This window comes from Protopterus annectens, chromosome 2.part0, assembly GCF_019279795.1.
Source record: "Protopterus annectens isolate FY-2018-M chromosome 2.part0, PAN1.0, whole genome shotgun sequence".
NCBI classification, from domain to species: domain Eukaryota; kingdom Metazoa; phylum Chordata; order Ceratodontiformes; family Protopteridae; genus Protopterus; species Protopterus annectens.
In genome coordinates, this window is record NC_056728.1 from 1,818,564,121 (window position 1) to 1,818,587,200 (window position 23,080).

At 43.5% G+C, this 23,080-nt stretch overlaps 1 protein-coding gene across 2 annotated transcripts in view; it reads left to right on the forward strand.

Annotated features, from left to right (window-relative positions):
* Positions 1-23,080, forward strand: part of ELP3 (elongator acetyltransferase complex subunit 3) — a 1,566,942-nt gene that overhangs the window by 1,184,273 nt on the left and 359,589 nt on the right. The gene's annotated exons all lie outside the window — the stretch shown is intronic.

The window sequence follows — 23,080 nt, forward strand, 5'->3', positions numbered from 1 at the left end:
TAGAAACAATGTTAAAATGATTCACTGTGACACAATCTCCTTCAAAAACCATTTTGCATTGGGCAAAATTGCCACACCTGTAAGTTCCCCATTTTTTCTTGGTAAACTCCAGTCCATGATCAAAAGTGCCCTGCTCCAAATGGTTCTTCAAGGTTTTCCTTCTCCTAAATATGATTTGGGTTTTTGGTTAGCCACCATGCTCATTTCCTTAAAATGGGAAAATATGTGCCAATATTTATAGATAGTGCTTCTTATGTGGGCAGCCTCATTGCAATATTGTGTAATAAAAGCTCCTTGTGAATCCAACCTACTATTTGTACCACCTCTCCTAAAATAATTGCTTCCTGAAACTTCATGGGAACAAATAAGGAGAATAATCTCTCCCATTTGCCTTTTGACTGTTCTATCCCTACACACCTGCGTGACCATCTCAGTAGGGTACCCTCTGCTTGAAAACATATGTCCCATTTTCTCACATTCCTTGTTAAAGGTTTCCCAACTTGAAGCCATATGGGCTAGACGGATGTATTGCCCCTTGATGATGCCAAATTTTTGATGGAGGGGGGTGGTTACTTTAAAAATGTAATGTACTGTTGCTCTAGGTTGGTTTCCGATATATGGTGCTAACCCATCTCTTGTTCTGTATGTCCTTTGACAAGGTAACATCTAAATCAGGGGTGTCCAACTTTTTGGCATGCTGGGGCTGCATTGAGTGAACAGAAATTGTCTTGGGGCCTCATATAAAATATATCATATAGTTGACTCTTGCTGCCACGGGAGACCAAAGTCGACCTCCTGGATGTACTGTAGGTGCATTCGAATAATGAATAAATGTAATAAATGCCTAATATTTGCCTTAAAATTCTAATTCTCTAATCTAACAGTTAATGCTAACATCTTGGTTAATATATATATTTTTTTTACAAATAAACAGATATTCACTATAGCACTAGCATTTCTCACTGGAAAAAACACTCCTGCAGTCCAACTACATAAAATGTCAACATTAGCAGTCCTACAATACTATAATCCACAAAAATAAGCCAACAAATTTGCAATAAAGTAAAGAATTCTCATTACTGACTTAATAAAACAATTGTGAGTAAGCTACAAGAGGGTCTCGCCCAAACAAATGACTGGTGACAGAAACATGGCCTCAAGCTAAATGCCAAAAAATGCATCATCATCCCCTTTGAGGAGAGTGATGTCCCCACAAATTATCACATTAATAACAATGTTGTAAGCGTGCAATCAGTTGTGAGGTGCTTGGGCACCCAGGTTGATAGAAACCTGACTTTTGATCACCACGTTGTCTCCGTTGTATGGAAAGCTTTTTACATGGCCCTCCTCATTAATAAGAATATCTCATCCAGGGACAAAGGAGGTCATAACATCCCTGTATTCTTCCTTTACAAGAGCCATTATTGAGTGCAACGCCCCTTTTGGCATGTGCCTCAGCAAAACACCTTGCCAAAAGAAAGACTACAACCATTTCTGACAAAAAAGGTCAAAGGATTGAGTTCACTTAGTTATCTAAACAGACTAAAAAGCTTCTTGCTTTCCTCTGTCTCTCACTGGCCCCTGTAAATTTCATCACTGGCTTGCTTTCCAGGCTAAGAAAGATCCTGCCTTAAGAGACTTTCTCCACCTCAGAAATACTGGTTATATTTAAAACGCTCATTACAAAGACCACAACCTTCACTGCACCATAAACAAGCCACTTTGTATGGACAGGTTCTTGACACAAAAACCTTCAACTTCTGTAAAAAGCTCATCTCGTTATCAAACAATGTAGTTCAGCAACAAAACAACTGGATGGATAGCGATAAATGTACTCCTTGAGTACGTAGCATAGCCTTCATCAAACCAGATGGAAAATCCACATACTAAACTTTCCTTGCTGGATGGCTAAGATCCAATATTGGTTAGTCAAGTCTACTTGTCCAAGAAGAAGGGCCTATTTAACGTAAGAATTCCATTTGCAAAAATATATTCAGTACACATATTAAATTTCTCTCTCTTAAACACACACACACAAGGAGCCCCTACTTGTAAAATAGGCAACCTCAGTAATCACATGATACACGCACTGAATGAAATTGTCTGGAAGTCAAAATATCTGAAAAAAATCATAATAGAGATGGATTCATCCATGGAGTTTCCCACTACCAAAAGGACCATTAGTAAATCAACAAACAACTGCTCAGCAAAAAGTAAATCTATAAACTCTCTAAGATCTTACTACATACTGGATTAAACATATAACTTATAGGAACCGAAAAAGAAAGTCCAGCACCAGGGAAGTTTAAAATAACAGTACTTTATTGTGGCAACCCAAAAATGTAAAGCAGACCGGTTTCTACAGTAACAAAGCCTTCCTCAGTGCATAAACTAACACTGATTAAGGCAAGCATTAAATAGTGCACTACTAAGTTAGAGACTTGAGCTTATTGGTTGAAACCAAATTAACTGAGTTCATTTAGGCCTGGCTTAAACAAAGCACCCAACCTGACAATCCAACTTGATTCTTTTTCATTTAAAATAGAATGCCATCCTGTTTTGCATGATTTATTTCCTTGGATGTTATCTGTAATTGTAAATTGAAACCTGGTAATGCAGTGGGTTATAGTATGTTTGTACAAAGCGTTTGATAGCCTCTTATTTTCAATATCACTAAGATGTTCACTAATCCTAAATCTCAAAGGGCGAGACGTTTGTCCTACATAAAATGCAGAATAAAAACACTTCACCAAATAGATTACCCAATCACTACTGCAATTACCAAAACAACATATTTGATAAACCTTGGAAGAGTTATTGCTGGTAAATTCTTTAGTTTGGGAAACATGTGCACAGGCACTACAATGCCCACACAAAATATCGCCCACTAATTTGTCCCTGAATAGGGTTACCTGTTGTTTATGGGGTGGAGTGAGATGTTTATAATGGGTGAAATAGGAATTTATAGTACGACCCTTTCGGTAGGAAAATAAACATTGCAATGGGAGCATATCTGCTAATTTTTCATTGGCCAACAAAATGTCCCAGTGTTGGTTTATAATGTTTCTGAAACTACTAATATTTTGTCCTTTAAGTTGTAACCAAATGAATGGGTTGAGAACTGTTTGTCCCTGCTTTTAGACGTGTCCCTATATCGGAATAAATTACTCTGATCTTGATTTGTTGCAAATGCACAAGCCCTTTGTATTGAATCAGTAGAATAACCTTATTGATAAATCTCAGATCATTACTGCAATTTATATAGGCTTCATCAGTAGAGCAAATATGTTTGATACGTAAAAATTGAGACTTGGGTATGTTTCAGATTATGTGGTAAGGGTGATTGCTCAGTGCATAAAGTAGGGTATTGAATTGTGGAAATTTTCTGAAAATCTCTGTTTTGAGTGTGTTGCCATCCTGTCTGGTAATATAAACATCCAAAAATGTTATGTGGTTATAATCCCAGTTAAATGTGAATTGAATACCCCATTTATTTTCATTTAAGTATTGTACAAACTCCTGCACATGTGACACATCACCCCTCCACACCATCCAACAATCGTCCAAGTAATGTCTTCAGATGTCCATATCCTGTAAAACTATGTTGTGATTATCATCATAAATCAATTGCTCTTTGATGTAGTCTATTAGAAGGTCAGCATAAATAGGAGCAAATGATGCGCCCATGGCCATTCCTCAAACTTGCCAGTAGTACTTCCCATGGAAATAAATAACATTTTTAGTAAAAACATGTTCAGTTAAACAAACTAATAGAGTATTGAATAAAGGAGTGTATATTGCCGCTTTGTCTAGACAAAATTGAATGGCTTCTAGTCCTGCCTAGTGTGGGATGTTGGTGTATAGGGCGGTGACGTTTAATGTGCATAGAAGCCAACCCTGACCTAGCTGAATATCATTAATAATGTTTAGAAACTGAGTAGCATCTTTAATTCTTGATCTTACTAAAGAAAGTAAAGATTGTAAGTATTCTGTAAGGAAGGCGGATAGGGGTTCTGTCAGAGAATCCTGTACCTGATACGATTGGTCTTCCTGGTGGTTGTGTGGGGTGTTTATGTATTTTAGGTAACTGGTACAGGTATTGGGCTTTGGGATCTGAAACTGTTAACTGATATCTAACACTCTAACTAATAATCCCTTCTTCCTGTGCTAATTCCAAAAATTAGTCAATTTCTTTTTTAAACTTAAATGTTGGGTCCAGGGGCACAAGCATGTAGAATTAAGCATTGGACAATTGTTTGTCTGCCTCTGCACTATACATGCTCCAGTCCATAATGACCACCGCTCCACCCTTGTCAGCTGGTAAAATCACTAGGTCATGTTTGTTACTAAGTTTATGTAACACTTCCTGTTCTTGTTTGGTAAGATTATGATTAATGTGATAGTAGATATTGTGGTTGAAGTGTAATTCCTTCAAAATACACTCCTTGAATACTGAAACATGTTTGTCCATGGGAGGCATGAAGCTAGATTTTCGGAAATGAAACCCAGTAGATCTTTCAATTGAGTTTGTGCCTGAAAAGAACAATTTCAGATTGAGTTCTACAGAATTCATTTATATCATTTACTAAAGCAGGTTCAGAAACAAAAAATGTAGGGACAAAATTTAAACCTTTATTGAGCAGTTTTATTTCCACATGCGAAAGTGTCTGAGACGAAATGTGTACATTGTTAGTGTCTAGCGTGATAGAATTTTGTCCAAAAGTTGTTGGATGTTGTGTACTTTTTCGGTGCTTTCTACCCCCCATGTCTCTTGACCCTAAAGGGTCACTATTAGGTCTTCTCTTGGCAGCTGGAGATACCTGCATGGAGATGGATTCTATATCAGTTATAGAAGAAGAATCATCTCCTGAAGTCCCCCTATGGGTTATTCCCCTTGTTTCTCAGTATGGATCTAGGTTGTTTCTTTTTATTAATGTGTTTGTGTCCTGAATCTTGAAACCTAACACTCTTATATGTGCCAAATGGTTTACCTCTGTCATAATCTAATATGTCTCTATTGAATTTTTGTGTTTCTTCTTTATCAGTTGTTGCTCCAGGGATGGATACATCTTTGGCCAAAATGTTCAAATGTTTCTTAAAAAAAGGGGTTCCCTTTCATAAATTCTTACTTCATAGCAGTTGTTTGCAACCTCTGCAATACATTGGTCTATGGTTCTTTCATAATAGGAAATAAGGGCATCAACAAATGTCATTAATGCTTATGTTGGGCTTGAGCCCAATCCTGAGATAGTTTTTCATCTACCTGACTGACCCAAGGGTTGGATGGTGAACCCTTAGGCCCCGTGGAGTAGTATCCTTGAGTTTATATGCCTTGAACAACTTCAGGTGCCAAATGTTGGACCTAAGAGTTTTCATACTTCTTGTAAGCTTTTGAAATAATCCTTCACATAAATTGTCACGATCATTCATACCCAAATGTGAATTTTCTAAACTTGATCATCTCAGACCAAAAACCTCCCAAGTTATCCTGGTTTGCTGAGAGACCTTCCAATAGTTTTGAAAGATCTATATTGGGAACAAAAGGTAGCTGTCACTTCTTAAATGTAAATGTGCTCAAATTAACTAATGTTATGTAAACAAATCGAATTGTATATCAAAATTGAACAGTCTAGATCAACTTTATGCACTGTACCAAAGAAAGTTACTCCCAATAAATTTCAAGCGGTGACTCAAATATAAAGTATAGCCAATGAGAATAATATCTATATCCAGAAATTGTGCATCATTCCAACCAAAATTAAATAGTTGTCTTCAGGATATTGTCAATATTGAAAGCCTATACCATTTATATTGGATTCCTAGTTTATAGGGATGTGAAAAAGAATGTTTCTCCAATAATCCTAATAAGCAAAAAGTATTTGTGTAGCACCTTAAATACTGACCGACTTTTGTCTCCGCCAAAAAAAGTTTGTATAAGTATTTATAATGAAGCCAAGACAATCTCCAAATTTTACCATAAATACTTCTGATATCATATTTTGAAGAGCTGACCTTCGTCACTGCTCTGAGTAAGTATTAGTGCCAAAGCTGATTCATTATCTCCATGCATCTGTGTAAATACTGTTCAGAAGTTGTAACTTGCTTATATTATGTATGGTTCCTACACATATGTTAGAAAGAATCAACTCTCAATGCACATCCCCCATACATAGTTGTAACAATTATTAGATCTATACATATGTTTAAAAAGTTCTAGGGTTTCACCATATTGACAATGACAAAAGACCACCCTATGGTGAAAAAATAAATGTCAAGAAACAATGGCTATAGTATATAGAGAAAACCGCTAAAGATATTGAGTAATATAATCCAACTATAGTATTAGATATGCTATAAAAAAGGAACACATAAGTAGTGGAAGCACTATAATACATACATACAGCTCCTTGTCATGTCATGTGCATATAATGGACAATATTCAATGTGAAATAACAAAAACATCCAAAAACCCCCAATTCTCAGTAAAATGTGCACAGTAATTAACCTTAGAACAGCATGAACATTTTTACCATGGCCTATTTTCAATGGACCCACCTATAATATGAATTCAAGACTCTGATTCAAAAAACATTTGTTTGGATTGAAAATATGTCCATTTTCCTATATAGACTAGTAAGCCAAAGGCAAATATATACATCAGAATGCTGATTTGCCAAAGTCCTGAATTATGATATAATAATATCAAAGTCCTGGACCAGAACCCTATAAGTCCCACAACTTAGCTCTTGTAATTGTATCAAATGTTCTGTTAGAATACCTGCTCGATAAATGGATGTTATCTAGTCTAATCTCGCCTTCATTCTTACCCGTGGATTCGGAGCTGAACCTCGGCTCCTTCTCTGCCATACTCTAGCTCAAAGTCTTCAAAAGGCTCGTGGCTAAGAGGTATCCCATCATGCAATAGATCTATTCCCCAGATCTCATTTGCCGCTCGTTAAGCTTAGACGTGGTCTCGCTTTTGGCCGTGGCTCAGTATATTGTTTATAAAATTTTTATAAACTTTTGACTTGTTGTTCAAAAAAGCTATTGTCATAGCTGTGTGTCTGTGATTGTGTATTTTACTGCCTGTATTTGTTTCTCTGGCTGTTTTTTGTGCCCTTGTCTGGCTGCTTGTGTATCCCATTTGTTTTCTTTTCCCCACGGACTAGGCCCATTTAAGTTAGAAGACCTAGTCCTCACTGTTGTTTTCCCGCTGGTTTCTTGGCCGTTTGAGTTAGAGGCCCTGTTTGTTGTTAGTTGGGTCTAGTGTGTGTACATATTTGTTCCTTTCAGCATGTCCAAGGATCCTAAGGAACACAGGCCTTAGGGCTTTAAAAAGTGTGTTGATGCAGCAATAAAATGTCTTTAACTGATGGGCACTGTGTGCGTGTACTGCTTGGGGGACTATTCACCTCCAAGAGTCCTGCTTGTTTTGTCATTCCTTCAGTCCCCGTGTACTACAGGAGAGGAAGAACAAGCTCATTTTGAAGGGACTGCTTAAACACTCCTTCAAGGAAGACTTGGCTAAGTCTTACAGCGCATTACCGTCTCCAGCAAAAAAGGACAAAAAGACTTCCAAGAAGCGCTCTCCAGCTCCTTCTGTTTCTTCGGAGCCACCAGAGAAAGTGGCTAGAACAGCTTCTCCTCCTTTGGTTCCATTGCCATCAGTGCCGAAAGAAGGTAGTCTCTTGACTAAGTCCGTGTCGGCTCCCAGCCTTTCGGAGCTGGTCTCCAGTTCTTCGACCGGGTTCTCCTTCACGCAAGTCCCCTTCTGTAGGGAGATCCAGATCTCCTACTTTATCTTCCAGGACCCTTTCCAATGAGGACCGTTGATAGGGTGGTGAAGAAACTGCTTCAGTCATCGGTGTTGGCCAAATTGATTTCGGCTCCGACCCAATCAGTTCCAGAGCCTATGGCCTCTTCATCCTTTGTTGTTCCTCCTCCGAGCCTTTCTCTGCCTTCAGAGCCAGAGTTGCCGGTTCCGTCGGGTGCCATTAGGTCGGTTCCAGTAGACTCGCCTGGCCTCTCTGTTCCGATTTTCGCTCTGACCCTGTCGGCTCCATCCACGGGGTCGTGGGTTCATGGTTCTCCGGTTAGACCTGAGGGGGAGGGATCAGATTGATCTTCCTCAGTTCCAAGCCTTCCTCTTGGTGCTTCAGCTCGAGTGAGCTTGGACCCGACATCTGCTTCGGACCTCATCTCTTCGGCGCCGAGGGATACTACTTTTTCACCTACAGTTAGTTGGCCTTCATAGCGGGGGGATCAGCCTTCGAGGTTATGAGGAGCGTGCTGGCCAGGTCGTCAGCTGCATCCTATGGCACCGATACTCTGCCCCTCCAGCACTGGTGTCAGTTTCGGTTCACACTCTATCCTTGAGCAGCAGAGACCCTAAGCCTCAGGATACCTCCATGAGTGGTCCCCAACTTTCTGACATCTCCCCAGAGTTTTTGCCTGAGGAGCCTGCCAGAAAGAGATTGTGTAAGAGGAAACACCTCGACTCCACGGATGAGTCTCTCACGTCAGACACCGACCTCGAGGAGTCAAAGGGGTCCCCCTAGTCGTCTTCAGAAGATATCTCTTTTTCAGATATCCTGGAGATCTTGAATCAGAGAGGCAGCTGGTCCTCCAAACCCCCTTCTGATGAGGTGTTGGTGTTCCTGAAGGCTTTCGGGTCTCACCTCTCTGCCTCTTGGGTTTCTCCCCCTTTTGATGAGCGATTAGACCTTGTCTGTCAAAAGATGTGGGAAACTCCTGACACTGTGGAACCAGTCCCAAGGAGACCCAATAAGATTTGTTCACCCCCTCTGACAAGGAGTATCTATCTAAAGGCGTTCCAGTAGATGCCATGGTGGTGGCAGCGGCCACCAAGAAGGAACTTGCTGAAACTCCGTCTACTGTCCATCCAGCTAACAAGGAGTCCCGGGCTATGGACAGGTATGGGAAGCGTGTTTTTACCTCTGCGGCCTTTGCACTGCAGTCGCTGAACTACTTGATGCATTTTACGAGGCTCCAGAAGGATCTTCTGTAAGAGCTAGGAGATTCTCTACAGGGTAACATTTCTGATGCCATGGCACAGAAGGTCAATGCACAGATGTCTACCTTAAATTCCCTTACCAACTCCTCCATGAAGCTGATCTTGTATGCAGCCAATGGAGCGAGTAGGGCTGTGGGTTCCAGAGTCTCTCTTAGGAGACACTCCTGGATGCGCCTGTGCAGTTTCGCAGAGGCGTGAAGGTCTGCGTTCACCAATGCCCCGTCTGATGGTTCATCGTTCGGAACCAGGGTGAAGGACACTCACTAGGTGTGAGCAGGAAGGAAAACCCTGTCTGCCGTGGGAGTCCATTTTTCCATGCCTTCTAGACCTTACCCCAAGGGCCAGAAGGGTGGGAAGATGTGGTTCAGGAAGTCGCAGAGGTTTTTTCAGGGCACACAAAGTGATTCCCCCTCCAGAGGCAGGGGAGGGGGTGGAAATTCAGGTAGATGCCGCCCTAGAGGCAGAGGAGGCCCACGTAATCAGGGGGACCATGATTCCTCTCGTGGTTCTCCCTACCAGCACACCTGAAGGGAGGCCCGACTGTGCATCTCTGGAGCCGGTCGGGGGTCGCATTTCTTTATACCCAGAAGCCTGGCAAGATGTCATCCAAGACAAGTGGGTATTAAAGATAATTTCCAGAGGTTACCATATTCCCTTCTCTTCTCCTCCCCCGCCATCCAGGAGAATCCCAGGTGTTACACCCAGTCACAGGGATTCCACAACTTTAGAAATAATAAAGTTGCCATCCGACCTGTCCCCACAGACCAAGTAGGGATTAGGGACTTCAGATTCTTTTTGGTGCTGAAAAGAACAGGGGACCTGAAACCCATCTTGGATCTCAGCCGATTGAACCTTCATGTACAAAAATCCAAGTTCCGCATGGTCACCTTACAGTCAATACTCCCTCTGTTAGGGAAATGTGTGTGGATGTGCTCCATCGACCTCAAAGATGCTTACTGCCATATCAAGATGGACAGGGCATCGAGAAGTCATTTACGCTCCCAGCTGGGAGCCAGTCATTTTCAGTTTCACGCTCTGCTCTTTGGTCTCACTACAGCCCCCAGGGTGTTCACCAAATGCATGGCAGTGGTAATGGCTCACTTGAGACGTCAGGGATTCCAAGTGTTTCCATACCTGGATGACTGGCTCCTTTCTGCCACCACCAGGCATCTACTGTTACAGACCAGGGATGCCACCATTACAATGTGCCAACAGTTAGGCATTACTCTAAATTGGGAAAAATCTGCCTTGTTGCCCTCGCAGCCTGTCACTTTTATCGGCGCCGAACTAGATTCGGTGCTCATGAGGGCATTCTTACCAGAGGAGAGAATTCAGGTTCTACAACAGCAGGTCTACACCTTAGTACCATTGAGGAAGGTCAGGGCAAAAGTGGTCCTCACGTTATTAGGGACCATGGCTGCCACGATCATGCTAGTTCCCCTTGCTAAGACTACACATGAGGGTTCTTCATTGGCTGCTTTTTACCCAATGGTCACTGCAGCATCTCCCACTCTCCCATTTTATTCTGATTACGGACACGTGCAAGCAGGATCTACACTGGTGGCTTCAGGCCAGCAATCTCAACGTGGGCAAGCCCTTTGTCCCATTTTCTCCAGTTGCCATGGTGACCACTGATGCCTCCAAGATCGGGTGGGGGGGCATTATCTTGGCAGGACTGTCCAAGGCATGTGGCAGGATCATGAGACATTTGCATATCAATGTCTTGGAGATAAGAGCAGTGCTATTAGCACTGCAAGCACTTCAGTGCTTTCTCCCTCTAGGGACAATTGCAATCCACTCAGACAACATGTCGGTAGTGTGGTACCTGAATAAACCAGGAGGAACCAAATCATACCCCCTTTGCAGAAAAGCACTTCAAGTTTGGCAGTGGGCGGTGTCTTCCCAATGTTTTCTAGTTGCAACGCATATACCGGGGAAGTCCAACGTGATCGCCGACAGGCTGAGCAGAGCTATCCTAATGCCTCACGAGTGGTCCCTGAACAATTGTGTTGTGGAAGAGATATTTCACAGATGGGGTCAGCCTTGCTGTGATCTGTTTGCCAGCCCTCTCAATGCCAAATGCAGCAGCTGCTTCACCCTTATCCCCCCGGAAGGGGAGACACCCAGGGATGCTCAGGCTCATGATTGGCCCTCCGTCTTCTCTACGCCTTACCACTGTTACCTCTGATATCAAAGGTCATTCAGAAAGCACAGTCCTTGGGGAGCAAAATGATCCTCATTGCCCCACACTGGCTTCGTCAGATTTGGCTTCCCTTCCTTCAACCCTATCTAATGTACAAGCCCTGGATTCTGGACCCACTTGCAGATCTGTTGACTCGTATGTCAGGACAGTTCCATCCCTCCATCCAGACCCTCAGGTTGACAGCTTGGCTGCTCCAGTTCCATCCTTAGTCAGGCCTCATGATTTTTCCCCAGAAGTGGTCCATATTCTGTCATCTTCCCACAAGCCTTCTACCAGGAAGATTTATTCCAGTAAATGGAAGAGATTTTCTATTTGGGCCCATGAGAGATATATCGATCCTTATACAGCGCCTATTTCAGCAATACTGGAATTTCTTTCTCAACTGTTTAGTCAGGGTTCAGCTGCAACAACCATTAAAGTGCAATTGGCAGCAATTTCTACCTTTCACGTTGCTAATGAGCCCAACCTTATGGCTCATAGGCTTTGTAGGGCTTTTATGAGAGGGGCATTGTTACTCCGACCACCAGTCTTTGATCCAGTGATGTCATGGGACCTCAGTTTTGTACTACAGAAGCTCACATCAACTCCATTTGAGCCTGCAGCTACGTGTGACATTAAATTCTTGTCATGGAAGACAATATTCTTGGTAGCCATAACTTCAGCTAGGCGGGTCACTGAACTCCAAGCATTATCGATTAGGCCACCTTATTTGGTGTTCCACAAAGATAGGGTCTCCTTAAGAACCAGTCCTTCCTTTGTTCCAAAGGTTGCCTCTGTTGTCAATATCAAACAATCCATTGAGTTGCCTGTGTTTTTTCCTGAATTCTCCAACAAGGCAGAATTTAAGTTTCATCAGCTGGATGTTCACAGACAATTGCATTTCTGTTTACATAGGACAAAAGATTTCAGGAAATCAGACCAAATGTTTGTCTCGTTTTCAGACACTAGACTTGGGGTTCCATTTTCTAAGGTAACCTTGTTTCGCTGGATCTCCAGTTGCATTTCATTTATTTATGCTTGCAATGGCAAAGAATTACCCTTTAAAGTGAAGGCTCATTCTACACGTTCTGTGGCTACCTCAGCTGCGTTTCAGGCTAGGATGTCTATGGATGATATTTGTGCTGCAGCAACATGGGCTTTGCCTCATACCTTTATTAGTCACTACAAATTAGATCTGGTCTCTACAGGCAGATCTTCCTTTGGTTTCATGGTGCTCAAGACTATTTTTCACTGAGCCACCCAAGATCAAGGTGCTAGGGACGCTGTCCCACGGGTAAGAACGAAGGTGAGATTGGACTATATAACATCAAGAAGTTATGTACTCACTATAACGTTCAATGTATGTAGTCCATCTCGCCTTACATTCTTACTAACCCTCCCTCCTTTCCCCTCCGGGAGGACCTGGAGGTATTGTCTCTAGGTGTCAGTAGTCCTTTCTGTTGGGGTGGTTGTTCTTCTTTCTGTGTGTGTGTGTGTGTGTGTGTGTGTGTGTGTGTGTGAGCTTGCAGCAAACAAGATCTGGGGAATAGACCTATTGTTTGATGGGATACCTCTTAGCCACAAGCCAATTGAAGACTTCGAGCTAGGGTATGGCCGAGTCGGAGCCGAGGTTCGGCTCCGAACCCACGGGTAAGAATGTAAGGCGGGATGGACTACATACATGGAACATTATGGTGAGTACATAACTTCTTGTTTTTCTACCACTATTAAGTTCTTGCATTCAAAAATGGCGTCATACGCTATTAGGAAAACAAACGAAATGCTGTCACTGTAAGCAAGCCACATACAATGTAGAATCTCGCATTTAAATTGGACCAAGAGTCTTCTCCTGTAAAATAAACCAAGTGCAGAATCACAGAAAATAAGCTGCTGGCTCACAGGAATGATGAGCCATTAACAAAGTTGCAATTCGGTGACACTCCAACTTTATCCAAAATGACGTAATTCGATATTCAACAAGCATAAATCTTGAAGTCGCAGATCCTACATATGAGCTATCAGCAACCAATCGTCTAATATGTTGAAAAAAATCCAAAAACTACAAATAATGTCTATGCAGTGTCCCAGGGTGTATATCACTGAACCGAAGCACCTACGAATGTAGCATACAACCAGTTCCCCTCAGAGAAATGAAAATCATACCTTGAGTACCCCAAATATATTATTAAGATGTTAGTATCCAATTTTCACTAAATAGTTGGGTAGTTCGGCAACTCCAAAACTTGTTTATAAGGTATTCAAACTAACAAAACAAACCATTTGAGAAATGCACCGTATTGCTTAAAAGTGAGCATTACTTTGTTCCAAGATTCACATCGGAGCCCTTCCAAATAATAGAGTTGACTCAGATATTCAAATTCAGATAAAATCCAAGGGAAAAACCAAAAAGTCCAAGACTCTTGATTTACAGAATATAATCCAAAGGGTAGAACGCCACTAAGATAAATCCATCTTCCCCCAGGAGTCTCCAGCGCAGATGAAACCAAACTGCAAGCACTCTCAAAACCACGCAAGTGAGACAAGGTGCACAGACTAAACCAAGTAATCCATTTAGTGCTAGCCTGCATTTCTTTAAGAAAGTGATTTCATGGTTGTCTTTAAGCCAGTTATCTGGGCACAGTGCTTCTAAGAGAGAGCGAGAACTTCTGCATACATTGGATGTGTACTGACAATTCAGGTTCTTCCTGAAGATGGTTCATGAGTTTTGTATGATCAAACATCTGTTTATCTTTTTTACTCTAGATATAGAGAGCAGTTGCTTAACAAATTCTTTACAAGTAAATTGCCTGCTGCATCGTTTTATAAACTAGTGGCCAACTGTTTCTTGGAAGATGTTACTTTCAAAGGTCACTTAACTATAGGTTTGTCTGCTTCCACTGTTTGCTTCAAAAATAAATTGAGGACAGCTGGCAAAAGGGCAAACCACTGGTTGGAGTACACTCCATGGCCTTAAGGTTAGATTTTTGTGGTATATCCAAATGGGGAACAAATGTCTACTGCAACATGATGTGGAACTAAAGACAAGTGATAAAGCTGTTAAAGATGCCACCAGAGTGGTGGTACATTGTCTCGAGACAGCAGCTCTTTGAAACTACCACAAGTGCCTGCAACATCCTAGTGGAGGGAACGAAACCACTGCTAATAAGGATATTTCATCCGGCGTAATTATTGTTAAGCCTGCATTTGTTAAGAAGGAGCAATGCATGCCTAGGCTGCTCATACCATTAAGCAAAATTCACTTGAACTGGCAAGCGGACTAGGTATACAGCCAGGTGGCAGTGTTTGATTGCATCCCTGTTAATGTTTTAATACAAAATGACCATAGTGATAGAGTGCCTTGTGTACATACAGTTACATGCAGCAAGGCACAAAGGCAGTCACATGAAGAAGGCTTCATGGGAAGACCCAGCTAATGGCCACACCTCCAACAGAGGCTGGTGATGTGACTATTCCAGGGGAAGAGCTAGGTAATAGCAGCAAGCCTGAATGTGAGCCATAGCTGTCAAAAGATACTAGACTAACCTTTGAAGAGAAATTAGAGAGGATCTAAGAGAAGAAGCTGATGCAGTCACTTCTTTGGAATTCTGCATTACAGAACTAAATTGATGTAACCAAGCAAGTTCCTGGTTCTCAAAGACAGGAGGAGTCTGTATTCTGGAACAACAGGTTATTTTAAGACAGGAGACTTCAAATGAGCTCGAGAAGAAGTTGTGCAGCCACCGATAATCTCAAAGGTTTACTATGAAGCATTTTCAGATATACCCCATTACATTTCTTCTTCAGGTCATATGACTGTAAAGTCAACCAAAACGAGATGTATTCAAAATTTCTGTTGGCCAAGAATTGGTAAAAATGGGGGGGGGGGGGGCTGTGCCAGGAGATTGGCATGGCAGAAGATAAAGCTGATTTTAGTGTCTCTGCTTGTTATTGAGGATCAGGGTATTTGGCAGTGTGTTGAGACATAGAAATATTATATATGTTGCCACCTGCTGTCTGTGTAATGGATTTTTATGTTGGCAATACTGACAGACCCTTTAAGGAATTAATTCTTCGTCACTTGAATGACATTAGATTACACAGAACTACACCTTTGTCATGACATATTGCCAAATACGCCGATCACAGCTTATCTTTCATGGGTTTGGAAGTAATTGAAGAAAGTTTAAGAGGAGAAGATCTGTTCAACAGATCAGAAGATGTGAGAGTGTTCAATCTCGCCTTTGTTCTTACACATGGGTTCGGAGCCGATCCTCGGCTCCGTGCCGGCCGACTGCAAGCTCTGCATCGAGAAGAAGCTCGAGGACATCTAATACCCACAATCCCCCTCTGCCTTTACCTCAGATCTAGTTTGCCGCTGCTGCATACGCATCGCTGGAGACTAGCTCGAGGCTGTACAGATAAGATTTTTATCTATTCTGTTTAAATTTCAGAGATTTTTATCTAGTTACTTAAAGTATAAGAGTAGGTGTGTGAGTGCATAGGAATTCTCGATACTTAGAATAGTTAACTTAGTTAACTTTCGAGTTTAGAGTTTTTCGGGGCCTACCCCTTCTTGGACTTGTGACTAGAAACTTGTTATAGTCTTGCCTTTAGGCAGTTATCACGGATTTGACTTTTTGACTAAAAACTTGTGGTAGACTTGTTTTTAGCTATTATCAAACAGACTCTTATTCCCGGATTTGACACTATTACTGGATTGGACTTTTTACTGGACTGGACTGTCTTTTTCATTTCTCAATATGTCTGAAAAGATAAAATCTGGCTTTAAACGTTGTCAGTGTGGCCAAAAAATGTCGGTCACAGACAACCACAGTTCCTGTGTCTACTGTCTTGGCCCTCTCCACTTACAAGAGGACTGCTCTATTTGTCACTCTTTTAGTGGGAGGGTCATGACAGATAGGCGCAGGAAACTGATGGATAGAGGATTGCTGAAACCCTCTTTCCAGGAGGCTCTGGATGCTTCAGACCAGGCATCCAAGTCTTCGAAGGTCGAAGGCATCGGAGCCAAAGTCATCGGCTCCGAGCTCTTTGAGTCTAGTTAGATCACCGGTTCCACAGACTTCGGGGCCGAGTGTTCAACTGTTGGCAGTTCCCGAGCCTCGAGTCTTGGAACCGGTGACGGAGCTCCCTCCACCGACTCTGTTGAGGTCGGCTCCGTCGTCGATCCCTTCGACTCGTTCTTCTAGAGCCCTTTCCGACACCGACGTGGACCGTGTGGTGCAGAAACTTATGGAGCATACGGCCCTGTCCAAGCTTATTTCGGTCTCCTCTCAGTTGATGTCGAGACTTGAAGGCCTGCCACTATCTCCATCTGTTCCTCCTCCGAGACCTGTTCAGTCTTCGGAGCCGGAAGAAGCTGACCTGATGATTGTGGAGCCCTCGGTGCCAGAACCGTCTTTTTCTCGATCGGCACCGTTTACCTCGACTCCATCCAATCCGGTACCGGAGTCTCGGGGCCGAAGATCTGTCCTTGGTTCCGGGACCGAGTCGGACCGATGTTTCGTTCCGACTCTCCTCTCGGGCCTCGCACGGATCGATTCGGTTCCGTCCTCGGGTCGGTGCCTTCGGCTCCTGTTTCGGGATTCTTCCCATTTCTTCGAACCGGAGATACCTCGACTCGGGACCCGGGGCCTTCGACCTCATGAGGAAGGTGTTGTCTACCCAGACAACCACATCAGCAGGTACAGCTTCTCCTCCCGCAAAGGACCGTTATCCTCCTCTGCACCCACGGCCACGTCCAAGCGTCGGGCACCAGTGTCTCAGCCACCCCTGGAGGGTGCCCCTCTTCCTCGGAGGCTTCTTCGGATGCTCCCCGAAGAAGTTCCTAGGAAAAGACTGTGTAAGAGGAGACACTTGGATTCTCCACAAGAATCCTTGACATCTGATACTGACTTAGATGAGTCAGAAGGGTCCCCTAAGTCACCTTCAGAGGATGTCTCTTTTTCTGACATCTTGAGATCCTTAAACAGAGAGGTGACTGGCAAGCCCTCCCCTTCTGAGGATGAGTCAGTTTTGCTGAAGGCATTTGGTGCCCGTCCTTCCTCCTCCTGGGTCACTCCGCCTTTGATGAGTTAATGGAATTAATTGCTCGAAGGGTGGGAGACTCCTGACACGGTGGAACCAGTCCCTAGGAAGCCAAATAAGTACATCACGGCACCACAGGACAAAGCTTACCTTACCAAAGGAGTTCCAGTAGACGCCATGGTGGTGGCAGCGCCACGAAAAAGGAGATGTCGGAGTCTTCCTCATCTGTCCATCCGCCTAACAAAGATTCTAGGACCATGGACAGATACGGGAAGCGCATTTTCAGTTCAGCGGCTTTCTCTATGCTCCCTGAACTATTTGACTCATTTTACACGCTTACAGAGGATCTAGTCAAAGAGTTGGGAGATACCCTCCAGGGTGCTACAGATGCCGCTGTCTCAGAGAAAGTTACAGCGCATCTCAACACCCTTACGTCCATTGTGAACTCGTCCATGAGGCTGGTATCCTATGCAGCCGAAGGATCGAGTAGGGCAGTGGCTTCAGCGATTGCTCTACGTAGTGAATCCTGGAAGCGCTCATCTTCGTAAGCGGAAGCCTTCAAGTCTTCCTATACTAACGCCCCATTTGATGGAGCCACACTTTTTGGCCCTAAAGTAAAGGAGACCCTTACCCGGTGTGAACAGGAGGGAAAGACTCTGTCTGCTGTCGGAGTCCCTTTTTCCACCCTTCCAGACCGTACCCCAAAGGGCAACGTGGTGGGAAAATGTGGTTTGAAAACCCCAAGGATCTTTCCAAACACACAGGGTGATGCCCCTCTAGAGGCAGAGGCGGGTGCAGAGGTGGAAGACGCCGCCCTGGCGGCAGAGGGGTCCGCAAAACCAAGGTGACAGGGATAACCTCCCTGGCAAACCTTTTCAGCACTCCTGAGAGGAGGCCCGACTGTCCTGCTCTGGAGGCAGTCGGGGTCGCTAGCTTTATACCCTCAGGCCTGGCAAAACCTTTCTTCAGACAATTGGGTAAAAAGCATTGTTACCAGAGGTTACAAAATCCCATTTCTATCCACCCCCATTCCAAAGAGAAAACTCCCAGATGTACCACCCCATCTGCGAGACCCAGCAGCTACAGAAATTTCAAAGCTGCTAGAAAAAAAGAGTCATCCAACCAGTCCCAGCGGACCAAATAGGATTCGGAACTTACTCAAGGTTCTTTTTAGTTCCAAAGAAAACAGGGGACTGGAGGCCAATTCTGGACCTAAGTCATCTCAACACCTTTGTCAAGAAGGAAAAGTTCCGAATGGTCACGCTTCAATCGATCCTTCCATTCTTACGGAAGGACGACTGGATGTGCTCAATAGATCTGAAGGACGCATACTACCACATCAAAATGGCCAGGGCGTCCAGAGATCACTTGCGCTTCCGGCTGGGAGCCAGTCACTATCAGTTTCGAGCCCTGCCCTTTGGCCTGACCACAGCCCCCAGGGTCTTCACCAAATGCATGGCAGTGGTAGCGTCTCATCTGAGGCGCCTAGGATTCCAGGTGTTTCCGTATCTGGACGACTGGCTCCTGTCTGCCACCACCAGGCGTCAACTGATACAAGCCAGGGATTACTCCCTACAACTTTGTACACACCTTGGCATTTCAGTAAATTTCGAGAAATCTTTGCTACAGCCATCACAGCATATCTTATTCATAGGAGCGGAATTAGATACCTGTCAGTTAGTTCTAAAACTTCCGACAGAAAGAATAGTAGCACTTCAATTCAACATTTCCCTTCTGCTGTCGTCCAGAAAGTCCCCAGCAAAAATTGTTCTGAAAGTTTTGGGTCTCATGGCAGCTTCTCTCATAGCGATACCATTGGGAAGACTGCACATGAGAGTGCTACAATGGCTTCTATTTGCACAATGGTCATTCCAACAACTTCCACTGACTCACGAAATATTGATAACGAAAACATGCAAATCACACCTAAGGTGGTGGTTACAGACTTGCAACCTATCCGGCGGAAGACCATTTGTGCTACCCACACCGTCAGCAACGATAACCATGGACGCTTCCCTGATAGGGTGGGGGGGCATCTTTCAGGGACAGACAGTCCAAGGCGAATGGACCAATCTGGAGTACAATCTGCACATCAATGTTCTGGAGTTGAGGGCAGTGTTTTTGGCATTGCAACACTTTGCTCCCCTTCTTCCTCCAGGGACCATTGCAGTTCAGACAGACAACATGTCCGTAGTCTGGTACATAAACAAGCAAGGGGGAACCAGGTCCTACCAACTATGCAGAGAGGCCATGAGAATTTGGCAATGGGCAGAGTCCACCGGTCGCTTTCTGGTCACAACGCACATCCCGGGGTCATCCAACGTCATAGCCGACAGGCTGAGCAGGGCAATACTATTGCCTCACGAGTGGTCCCTCAAACAGTCAGTTGCGGGAAGGATTTTTCGCAAATGGGGCCAGCCTACCTGCGATCTGTTTGCGTCTCCAATGAACGCCAAATGCAGGAGCTACTTTGCCCTATTACCCCCTCCAGGGGAAGTCCCCAGGGACGCGCTGGTGCACGATTGGCCCCCGGGTCTCCTATATGCTTTTCCTCCATTTCCCCTGATTGCAAAGTTTCTACAGAAAGCAAACAAACTTCAGAGGACTATAATTCTCATTGCTCCATTCTGGCCTCGTCAAATTTGGTTCCCCTTTCTATTGCATCACCGCATTCGGGGACCTTGGATGCTGGACCCAGAGCCAGATCTACTGACTCACTCGTCAGGAGTTCCTCACCCATCCCTGGAATCTCTCCATCTAGCAGCTTGGCTGCTCCGTTTCCCTTTTTAGCCAGGTCAATTCCCCTTACATCGGCGGTTCAAGATATTTTGGTAGCTTCTCATAAAGTTTCCATTACAAAGACTTACACCAGTAAATGGAAACGTTTTGTCTTCTGGGCGGAGTCACATCAGTTGGACCCTGTTACAGCTCCGTTGAATAAGGTTTTAGAATTTCTGACTGAATTATTTCAGGAAGGAGCTTCCCCGGCTACCTTAAGAGTACAGCTAGCTGCCATTTCTAACTATCATGTAGAAGAAAGTGGTGCACCTATTATGGCTCACAGACTTTGTAAAGCCTTTTTAAAAGGTTCCTTTCATATCAGACCACCAGTCAGAAGTCCGACATCACCGTGGAATTTAAACTTATTGCTCTCTAAGTTGATGTTACCACCCTTTGAACCAGCTTCAAGTTGCACTTTGAAATTTTTGTCATGGAAAACATTATTTCTAGTGGCTATTACATCTGCTAGACGGGTGTCTGAGCTGCAGGCCCTTTCGGTCAAACATCCTTATTTAATTTTTCATTCTGACAGAGTATCCCTACGCACTAATCCATCTTTTCTTCCCAAAGTTTGTTCTACTAGTAATATTAATCAGTCCATTGAATTACCCACCTTCTTTAAAAACCACTCTAATAAACTAGAGTATATGTTGCACAAACTGGACGTCCATAGACAACTCAGATTTTATTTAGATAGAACAAAAGATCACAGAAAATCTGATCAGCTATTTGTAGCTTTTGCTGACAGCAGAAAGGGTCTTGCAGTTACGAAACGAACTCTTTCAAAGTGGCTAACTGACTGTATCATTTATGTTTATGAAGATTCTGATCAAACATTATCAACAAAACCCAGAGGACATTCTACCAGATCAATTTCTACATCTTTGGCTCATGCAGCTCGTTTACCTTTAGACACTATTTGTGCGGCTGCTACTTGGGCTAAACCACATACATTTATATCTCATTACAAAGTGGACAGGGTTTCTAGGGATAGGGCAACCTTTGGTTCCACTGTGCTCAAGAACGTTCTCCCTTGAGTTCCTCAGGATCATGGAGCTAGGGACGCTACCCATGTGTAAGAACAAAGGCGAGATTGAACACTCTCACATAAAGAAGTTATGTCCTTACCATAACGTTCCATGTGGAGTGTTCATCTCGCCTTGTTATTACACTCCCACCCTTCCCACCCTTAGGAAGAACGTTCGATTTGGTGCCTGGTCTGGAGTATTCTCCTTCTGCTGTTGCAGTATTACTGTTACTGTCATACACTGGGTATGTTTGTATATATATGTTTTTTATGTATATAGTTGGCATGTGTGCGTGCTTTATGTCTGGTTTGCTTGCAAACTAGATCTGAGGTAAAGGCAGAGGGGGATTGTGGGTATTAGATGTCCTCGAGCTTCTTCTCGATGCAGAGCTTGCAGTCGGCCGGCACGGAGCCGAGGATCGGCTCCGAACCCATGTGTAATAACCAAGGCGAGATGAACACTCCACATGGAACGTTATGGTAAGGACATAACTTCTTTTTATTGAGACTGGATGGATTGCTGACTTGCTGGCTGACAAGTTGCCTGGCTTGAAGGAGATGGTCCCTTTAAAGCCTTTGCTCAAGGGGTGGAGACTTCTGTGATGACTGTGAGATTGACAGATCATTATCTTTTCAAAACAGGAAGTTCTAACAAAACAGAATCTAAAAGAGGAAACTGCCAGAAGTGCTTATCCACTTGTATTTATTTTTACTCTGAGTTTTTACAGTTTTTATAGATTTTATTGTTTGAGTCTATTAAACTAGCTTTTAACCTTCACCATGGTGGCACTGCTTTACTTTGTTGACATACAGTAATTTATAGTGACAAAAGCTGCCTTTAATGCTCCAAGGTATGTTTAACTTTGTTTTTTTTGTAAAATTGTTTGACCCAGCACCTGCTTTCCTTGGAGTTCCAGGTAGTAGTGCTAGATTTTGTGAAATGAGAGTTTCAGTGGTAAAGTGATCAAATGTCTCTCAATCCAGACCTACTCTTCTCCCTCCAAACCCAATCAGTCCAGACAGACTCTTCAGATTTTGCATGAGAAGTATCCTAAGTTGTTCAAGTGCAACGCAAATGGGGTCCTTCACATGTGACAAAGTACATAAGTGACAAAGAAATGTTATCGATGTAAAAGTTCTTCGCTACTTATGGTCTCTAGGTCCCTTTTTATTGGTCACAGACAACATCAAAGTCGTGAGGTACCTGAGCAAACCAGGGAGTACAAAGTCATACCGTCTTTGCCGCTTCAGGACTCATGCATCCCATTGCTGCAAAATCAAGTGGTAGACGGACTAAGCAGATTTCAGACTGACCCTTATGAGCGTAAACTCAGGACAGAGGTCTGCCTGGATTTGGTCCAAATGTGGTAAACACTTCAAATAGTTCTGTTTGCCTCTTTTTTAAAACAGATGGAAAAAGTCTGTTTGAGACATCCTTGCAGCCATGCTTGAAGGACAAAAGCATTCTCATTTCCTTGGACTGGGGTGTTCTTTTATGCATTTCCACTGATACCCAGGTTGTTTCTGAAGATTCGGAAAGAATTACCAAGGGTCATTGTGGTGACCGCCCTTTTGGTGCAGGCAGAGTTGGTTCTCCCTTTTGATGGAATTGTCCAAAAGCAATTACCACAAGCTTCATCACACTCTGGATCTCTTCACACAGTGTCCGGGATGATTGGTGCACCCCAACTTAGAGCAATTGCTGCCATCAGCATGGATGATTCTATCGTGATACCTTTTAGACACTTGTTCCATGAAGACGTATGGCTAGTATTGATGGTGCCAAGAAAATCTACAAGTATAAAAGCTTACATTTACAAGTGTAAGAGTTTTTTTTAGGTGGTGGCTAACTGATATCAGAAGGCCTGATATGGTGTCTACCCCTCTGGTTTTGAAATATTTATGTGAGCCACTCAGTGATGGCTTATCTTATGTATCTGTCAAGCTGCATCTCATTGCCATCTCAGCTTGCATACCCATGGATCCCCCTCTTTCATTGCTGTTTGTGGTC